This window comes from Capsicum annuum, chromosome 7 (assembly GCF_002878395.1).
Source record: "Capsicum annuum cultivar UCD-10X-F1 chromosome 7, UCD10Xv1.1, whole genome shotgun sequence".
In the NCBI taxonomy this organism is placed as follows: domain Eukaryota; kingdom Viridiplantae; phylum Streptophyta; class Magnoliopsida; order Solanales; family Solanaceae; genus Capsicum; species Capsicum annuum.
The window spans coordinates 208,736,326-208,742,325 of NC_061117.1; the positions used below are offsets into that span (position 1 = coordinate 208,736,326).

Below are 6,000 nucleotides of genomic sequence, written 5' to 3' on the forward strand. Positions count from 1 at the left end.
TAGAGTTGACTTCATATCACAAATATCAGTGTGTACTAAGTCTAAAGGATTGGAATTCCTTTCAACGGATTTATAAGGATGCTTTGCATACTTTTATTCCACACACGTTTGACACTTTGATTTATTGCACTCAAAGTTTGGTAAAATTTCTAAGTTAATCAGTTTTCGTAACGTTTTATAATTAACATGGCCTAAACGTTCATGCCATAAATCATAAGACTCAAGCAAATAAGAAGAATTTGAACTTTTATTTATTTCAACATTCATTACATTCATCTTATAAAGGCCTTCGGTGAGATAACCTTTTCCTACATATATTTCTCCTTTGCTAATCACAATTTTTCCAAAAACGGTTACACATTTGAATCCGTTTGTGTCTAGAAGTGAAACAAAAATTAAATTCCTACGTAACTCCGGAACATACAAGACATTGTTAAGTGTCAAGACCTTTCCTGAAGTCATTTTCAAGCATATTTTTCCTGTTCCTTCTACCTTAGCAGTAGCGGAGTTAGCCATGTAGAATTTCTTCTACTTAAGCCAGAGCGAATGATGAAAACAACTCTTTGTTGGCACATACATGATGGGTGGCACCAAAATCCATCTACCATTCGCAAGGATTCCCCATCAAGTTTCATTCCGAGAACATAACACACAGATCATCGCATTCTTTGTTGGATTCAATCATATTTGCTTGATTCTTTTTCTTGTCTTTCTTTGGGGCATGACAATCCGTGGACTTGTGGCCAATCTTGCCACAATTAAAGCATTTTTCTTTGAATTTCTTCTTGGGTTGATTGCTTCCTTGTTCAACTTTCTTCCTTTTCTTAGAATTATTTTGGTCATCTTCCACAATATGTGCTCCATTAATTACAGAATTTCCTTTTGACCTTCTTTCGGCAGCTTTATTATCCTCTTCAATACACAGTCGGGCAATAAGATCTTCAACAGTCATCTCCTTGCGTTTATGCTTCAAGTAGTTTTTGAAGTCTTTCCACATTGGTGGTAGCTTCTCAATTATCGCTGCTACTTGAAAAGCATCATTCATAAACAAACCTATAAAACAGTTTATGTGAGTATTAAGAATTTTTTCAAGTTGTTCAACTAAGACATTTTTCAAAGATATACCTTCTGCTAGGAGATCGTGGATGATTACTTGCAATTCCTGCACTTAAGAGACAATCGATTTGCTGTCTATCATTTTAAAGTCCAGGAACCTTGCAATAAAGAAATTCTTAATTCCCGCATCCTCTGTCTTGTATTTTCGTTCTAGCGCCCCCCACAATTTCCTTGATGTCTTAGTTTCATTGTAAACATTGTGGAGGTTGTCTTGGAGACCACTCAATATATAATTCCTACAAAGGAAGTTCGAGTACTTCGAAGCTTCTACGATCATGAAATGCTCTTTGTCCGAGGTTCCCTCGGGCACCTCAAGAGCATCCTCACTAGTGAACTTTTGAAGGCATAGTGTTGTGAGGTAGAAGAACATCTTCTGCTGCCATCGCTTAAAGTCAATGCCCGTAAATTTTTCGGGCTTCTCCGCAGGTGCTATAGGTTGCGGAGCATTTGCTCGACTTGTTAAGGCAATACTAGTTTCCCCCACAGTCATAGCCGCATCTTTCATTTGACTTTCGTTAGTCATTTTTCCTGTCACCACAAGACAATAATATTTAGTATTTTCAAAATACTACTTATAAAGTTAAGCAACTTTAAGTTTTTCTTCTTGTTTCTAGTTAACAATGAAGTTTTAATGACTTTCAATTATCAATCGAGTGAATTTTAAACTTGTGATAAGGATTTTATGCCTTTTAATCACTAGTTAAATTCAAACGGAGTAGAAGGCTTAAAGCTTTAATCTCCAAAAACAAGTAATACAGATTCTGAATTTATTCCTTAAGATTGTTATTTTCCTTCTACGGGTACTAGAATCTGTATTAATACAACAACAACTTCATAACAAGTTCACGTATGAACAAGAACAATTTTGAAGTTCTTTAACACCTTTAACACAAGATTATTACTAATCTACCCAAGAAGTGTATTAGATATCAGAAAATAGATGAAACAGAAATTTTAGACCAAGTCCCCCGAGTTCACGGAGTGTTCTTAAGGAATAATTCCCCTCACTGTACGCGAGGTTATGGAATCTTCCTCCCGGGATAAAATGGTCTTCAATCCAATTATAGCGGTACCTCAAATAATTGAATTCCACGAACGCACTCAACGGTTCAAATGATCACACAGAATATTTTTAAGAGAAGAAGAGTTTTGTATTTTGAAACATTTTGTATATCAAACCTGTGGATCAAAGCAGATTTATATAGCCATAACATGTCTCTTCTGAAAAGTGGCAATGACTCACTTTAGAGGTGTGCCTTTTCTGAAAATTCATGTCTGTTCATCCAAAGGCTGTGTCTTTCATAATAGACCTACCATTTCACGTGAAACAGTGTGTCATTTCGTTGAAGGGTTGCATCCCTTTCGAAACAGCACTTCGTTTCTGCATGGCATTTCAAAACAATGCACCAGTTCAGAAAAACAGTGCATCAGTTCACTGCATCTGTTACTGCATGCATGTATAAATGGAGTATCAGATACTGCTTTAATTCTGTTAAATAAACTTTGTCCAAAAAAATAGATCTCATCAATCATTTGACAAATCCAAATCCAAATTTTGAAGTTAAAACCGAGCCAAGCAACGGTGACAACGCAAAACATCTCTTATTTCTTGCCTCACTTAACATGTGGAAATATGTTTCATAATATAAACACTTTAAAGCTTTTTTCTCCCACCAATGTGGGAGAATTTTAGTAAGTTTTCCTATTTTGAGCACACTTTCCATTTTGGTGTAAACTCAATTTTCTCTTCCACTTAATTCCCTCCATTTTCCATTCAAAACACACACATAGAACCCAACAAAGAGTTGGAAAAGGACACATTTTTGCACTTCTCAACTTTTATCAAAAGCTTGCATTCACCAAGTTTAAGAATGTACCACTTATGTTATCCTGCAAGACCAAACGAGAGCATATTTGATGCTTTCTCTGTATCGATACCTAAGGGAACAACGACAACTCTAGTAGGGAGAAGTGGAAGTACAAAATCGACTGTGATCGGTCTAATAGTGAGGTTCTACGATCCACAGGCTGGTGAAGTTCTAATTGATGGTATAAATATCAAAAAAATTTAGCTTAGGTGGATCAGGGGGGAAATCGGCCTTGTTAGCCAGGAACTTGTGTTATTTGGTTCGACGATAAAGGATAATATTGCCTATGGGAAGAATGATGCAACTCTTGAAGAAATTAAAGATGCAGTTCAACTTGCCAATGCATCCAAGTTCATTGATAAATTGCCACAGGTTTTGTTTCAATTTCTACTTTTCTATCAAGCTATAGCTAACTTAAGTTCTTTTCAATATCTTACAAATTTTTTAGTCCATTATTCCTTATAATTCAGGGATTCAACACTAGAGTTGGCGATCATAGAAGTCAGTTATCCGGAGGCCAAAAAAAAAGAATTGTTATTACAAGAGTTATACTGAAGGCCCCAACATTCTACTTCTAGATGAAGCTACAAGTGCTCTTGATGCGAATCCGAAAGGATTGTTCAAGAGACATTGGATAGTGTCATGATCAATCGAACTACAGTAATTGTTACACATCGCTTGAGTACAGTTAGGAATGCAAATACAATTGTACAAAAAAAATGTGAAGTTCCAGTTAGAGCTGGAATAAAAGAAGGGCTATTGGGTGGTGCAGGTTATGGTTTTCAATATTATGCTTGTACTCTGTCTATACTATCAGCTTTTACGCTGGTGCTCAGTTGGTTGAGTCCGGTAAGGTCACATTTGCTGAGGCATTTCGGGTAAGTCTCGAGAGCTAAAGATAAAGCTTGTGTCAAGACTCTCGTTACAAGTTCCTTCTCTGTCGTTTCAATTTTCCTAGTTTTGGATTTCAGATTTTCTATGGTGTTAGCTTGACAGCTACCGTGATTTCTCAATCAGGAGGCCTTGTTCCTGACTCCACCGAAGCCAAAACTGGTGCCTCTTCAATCGTTGCACTCTTTGACCGACAATCCAAGATAGATTCGAGCAATAACTCAGGAATGACATTAGTGCTTATTCAAGTAAGTTTTTCTTGTAGAAACTATACGAGGATGCGAGTCAAGTTGCTAGTGAAGCAGTTGGAAGTATCAGAACAGTGGTTTCTTTCTCTACAGAAGAGAAGGTGGTGCAATTGTACAAAAGAAAATGTGAAGGTCCAGTTAGAGCTGGAATAAAAGAAGGGCTATTGAGTTCTGCACGCTTTGGTTTTTCAATGTTCTGCTGGTACTATGCTTATGCTGTCAGCTTTTATGCTGGTGCTAGGTTGATTGAGTCCGGTGAGGTCACATTTGCTGAGGTTCTTCAGGTGAGTCTCGAGAGGGAATGATAAAACTTGTGTCAAGTCTCTCTTTATAAGTTCCTTCTCTGTCATTTTAACTTTGCTAGTTCTGAATTTCAGGTTTTCTATGGCCTCGTCTTTACAGTTAACACGCTTTATCGATCAATCGACCTTGTTCCTGACTCCACCAAAGCCAAAACTGGTGCATCTTCTATTTTTGCTCTTCTTGACAGGAAATCCAAGATAGACTCGAGTGATAACTCGAGAATGACATTGGACAATCTGAAGGAAAACATTGAGTTTCAATTATCCAAGTCGACCTTGATAAAGAAATAGACATTGGGCCTAACTCAACTAGCTCATGAGGGTAGGATTGCTCAAAGACCATATGAGAAACCAAGGAGCCTGTAACCCACCGATGTGGGACTCTAACACCCCCACACATCCAAGACTGGACATCTGGAGCGTGAACAATATAAGACGGGGGGCCCAACATTGAAAACAATGAGCTGGATGGGCGTGGCTTTGATACCATGATAAAGAAATGGACATTGGGTCTAACTCAACCTCAAAAGCTAGCTCATGAGGAGAGGATTGCCCAAGATCATATAAGGAGACCAAGAACCCTTTGACCCACCGATGTGGGACTCCAACAGACCTGAGGCTCAAGTCCTAAAAGATCTATGCCTTGCCATTAGCTCTGGTCAGGTAAATAATATTCTATTTACCGCCATAATCATTTTGTGGTCTTAAAACATAATTTATCAACGATTCTGATGTAGAATATATGTTTATGCTGCTCTGGTGGGAGAGAGTGGGAGAGGAAAATCAACAGCTATTTCATTGTTGCAAAGATTTTACGATCTGGATTCAAGCCTAATCACATTAGATGGAATAGAAATTCAGAAGCTGAATGTGAAATGGTTGTGAAATGTAAAAATAATAAAGTCAACTAAAGTGAGAGGTATTTTAGTAAACAAACAATATATTTTTACAAACAATGCACTACATATTATTTTTAGTACCACAAACCAAACAACCACTAAAAAAATAATACCAAAATAACTTATCCCAAGATAACTAATCCCAGCATAACTTATCCCAGCATAACTAATTCTGATATAACTTGTTTTCAAACCAAATGACCCCTAAGAGTCTGACACAAAAGGAGCACAAAAATATTTTGCTATTTGATAGTTATGTCAACAAAAAAGAGCATAAAATATAAAAAAAAGGCCTAACCCATCGTCAGGCCTCTTAAGTACGCGCGATCTGTCACTTAGGCACCTCAAGTGGACATAGCTCACTTTTGGCACCTCAAGTAGCCATAAAGTGGGTCATTTTGGCACCTTTTGCTGAGTCAGCAAAATAATACTACGTGTGTGTGTTACACGCGCCGATAAGCTGGAAAATGACGAATAAAATGTAGACATGTGTCATTTTTATCCAAATAATTTATACATAATTAATTTAAATAAAAAAATACCCCCCCTAACCTACCCACCCCATTAGTCTTCTTCTTCAAACACCCCACCCGACCATTCTTCTTCTTCAAACATCCCTCCCCCACCCGCCACCCCTCCCCACCCCACCAATTTTTTCATCAAATAGCCCACCCAC

At 37.5% G+C, this 6,000-nt stretch overlaps 1 long non-coding RNA gene across 1 annotated transcript; it reads left to right on the forward strand.

The window, feature by feature from the left end:
• Positions 1 to 1,601: 1,601 nt before the first annotated feature.
• Positions 1,602 to 5,249, forward strand: LOC107876793. The gene is made up of 3 exons (XR_007057825.1): positions 1,602 to 3,356; positions 3,455 to 4,407; positions 4,501 to 5,249. It is a non-coding gene; the product is annotated as an uncharacterized LOC107876793 (long non-coding RNA).
• Positions 5,250 to 6,000: the final 751 nt, after the last annotated feature.